Source organism: Styela clava, unplaced genomic scaffold, assembly GCF_964204865.1.
Source record: "Styela clava unplaced genomic scaffold, kaStyClav1.hap1.2 HAP1_SCAFFOLD_51, whole genome shotgun sequence".
Taxonomy (NCBI): Eukaryota; Metazoa; Chordata; class Ascidiacea; order Stolidobranchia; family Styelidae; genus Styela; species Styela clava.
In genome coordinates, this window is record NW_027556610.1 from 80,001 (window position 1) to 82,500 (window position 2,500).

Here is a 2,500-nt window from a genome sequence, read left to right on the forward strand (position 1 = left end):
TCGTACTTGCACCTGCATGGCTTAATCTTTGAGACAAGCATATCACTACTGGCAGGATCAACCAGATAGCTGCGACAGCTGCGCTCGGCCCTTGCTGGGCCGCCCGGCGCGTGCTCGTCGCATTCGTTTAAGACCGAGGCGATCGCCTGCAGCCGTACTCAGCTTCGACAGTCGCTGGCCGCGACGTCCACGCTCTCGCCGGCAGTGCCAGGCGGAGCGATTTGCGTTTTTTCTTTGCTCGCCCTCTCTCGGGCTCGATCCATTCAGTTTCGCACAAACAAGAGCTCTGCCGGCCGCCTGCAGCGGTGCCTAAAACCCGGGCATAACAATGCGACCGTTCTGCTAGGCCGACAAGCGCTCAAGCCAGACGCTCGATCGAACGCCCCCTACATATTAGTCGAGACAACGGCTCGCTCATTAGCATCGCGTTTGTACTTTAACTTTTTTTGGCTCGGTTTCTTTCGACGCCGATGCCGGCGACGCAGCACTCTCTCGCCCGCCAGCCACCGAGAAAAGGGTGCGCTCCGACCGGCCCCGCACCGCTCTTTCTTGGCTCATTCGAAATTACTGTCTTTCGCTCTGACATGCCTTACCTAGGGTTAGGTTAGTATGCTTGCACGTTTGTACTTTAACTTTTTTCGGCTCGGCTTCTTTCGACGCCGATGCCGGCGACGCAGCACTCTCTCGCCCGCCAGCCACCGAGAAAAGGGTGCGCTCCGACCGGCCCCGCACCGCTCTTTCTTGGCTCATTCGAAATTACTGTCTTTCGCTCTGACATGCCTTACCTAGGGTTAGGTTAGTATGCTTGCACGTTTGTACTTTAACTTTTTTCGGCTCGGCTTCTTTCGACGCCGATGCCGGCGACGCAGCACTCTCTCGCCCGCTAGCCACCGAGAAAAGGGTGCGCTCCGACCGGCCCCGCACCGCTCTTTCTTGGCTCATTCGAAATTACTGTCTTTCGCTCTGACATGCCTTATCTAGGGTTAGGTTAGTATGCTTGCACGTTTGTACTTTAACTTTTTTCGGCTCGGCTTCTTTCGACGCCGATGCCGGCGACGCAGCACTCTCTCGCCCGCCAGCCACCGAGAAAAGGGTGCGCTCCGACCGGCCCCGCACCGCTCTTTCTTGGCTCATTCGAAATTACTGTCTTTCGCTCTGACATGCCTTACCTAGGGTTAGGTTAGTATGCTTGCACGTTTGTACTTTAACTTTTTTCGGCTCGGCTTCTTTCGACGCCGATGCCGGCGACGCAGCACTCTCTCGCCCGCCAGCCACCGAGAAAAGGGTGCGCTCCGACCGGCCCCGCACCGCTCTTTCTTGGCTCATTCGAAATTACTGTCTTTCGCTCTGACATGCCTTACCTAGGGTTAGGTTAGTTCGCTTGCACGTTTGTACTTTAACTTTTTTCGGCTCGGTTTCTTTCGACGCCGATGCCGGCGACGCAGCACTCTCTCGCCCGCCAGCCACCGAGAAAAGGGTGCGCTCCGACCGGCCCCGCACCGCTCTTTCTTGGCTCATTCGAAATTACTGTCTTTCGCTCTGACATGCCTTACCTAGGGTTAGATTAGTATGCTTGCACGTTTGTACTTTAACTTTTTTCGGCTCGGCTTCTTTCGACGCCGATGCCGGCGACGCAGCACTCTCTCGCCCGCCAGCCACCGAGAAAAGGGTGCGCTCCGACCGGCCCCGCACCGCTCTTTCTTGGCTCATTCGAAATTACTGTCTTTCGCTCTGACATGCCTTACCTAGGGTTAGGTTAGTATGCTTGCACGTTTGTACTTTAACTTTTTTCGGCTCGGCTTCTTTCGACGCCGATGCCGGCGACGCAGCACTCTCTCGCCCGTCAGCCACCGAGAAAAGGGTGCGCTCCGACCGGCCCGCACCGCTCTTTCTTGGCTCATTCGAAATTACTGTCTTTCGCTCTGACATGCCTTACCTAGGGTTAGGTTAGTATGCTTGCACGTTTGTACTTTAACTTTTTTCGGCTCGGCTTCTTTCGACGCCGATGCCGGCGACGCAGCACTCTCTCGCCCGCCAGCCACCGAGAAAAGGGTGCGCTCCGACCGGCCCCGCACCGCTCTTTCTTGGCTCATTCGAAATTACTGTCTTTCGCTCTGACATGCCTTACCTAGGGTTAGGTTAGTATGCTTGCACGTTTGTACTTTAACTTTTTTCGGCTCGGCTTCTTTCGACGCCGATGCCGGCGACGCAGCACTCTCTCGCCCGCCAGCCACCGAGAAAAGGGTGCGCTCCGACCGGCCCCGCACCGCTCTTTCTTGGCTCATTCGAAATTACTGTCTTTCGCTCTGACATGCCTTACCTAGGGTTAGGTTAGTATGCTTGCACGTTTGTACTTTAACTTTTTTCGGCACGGCTTCTTTCGACGCCGATGCCGGCGACGCAGCACTCTCTCGCCCGCCAGCCACCGAGAAAAGGGTGCGCTCCGACCGGCCCCGCACCGCTCTTTCTTGGCTCATTCGAAATTACTGTCTTTCGCTCT

General features: G+C 56.2%; 1 non-coding gene across 1 annotated transcript in view; it reads right to left on the minus strand.

Moving 5' to 3' along the window:
- LOC144419211 (small subunit ribosomal RNA) overlaps window positions 1–68 on the minus strand; it is a 1,810-nt gene extending 1,742 nt beyond the window's left edge. Inside the window, exon 1 of the ribosomal RNA XR_013473920.1 lies at window positions 1–68. This exon is cut by the window's left edge and continues 1,742 nt beyond it. This is a non-coding gene — a ribosomal RNA (small subunit ribosomal RNA).
- Between the last annotated feature and the right edge of the window lie 2,432 nt (window positions 69–2,500).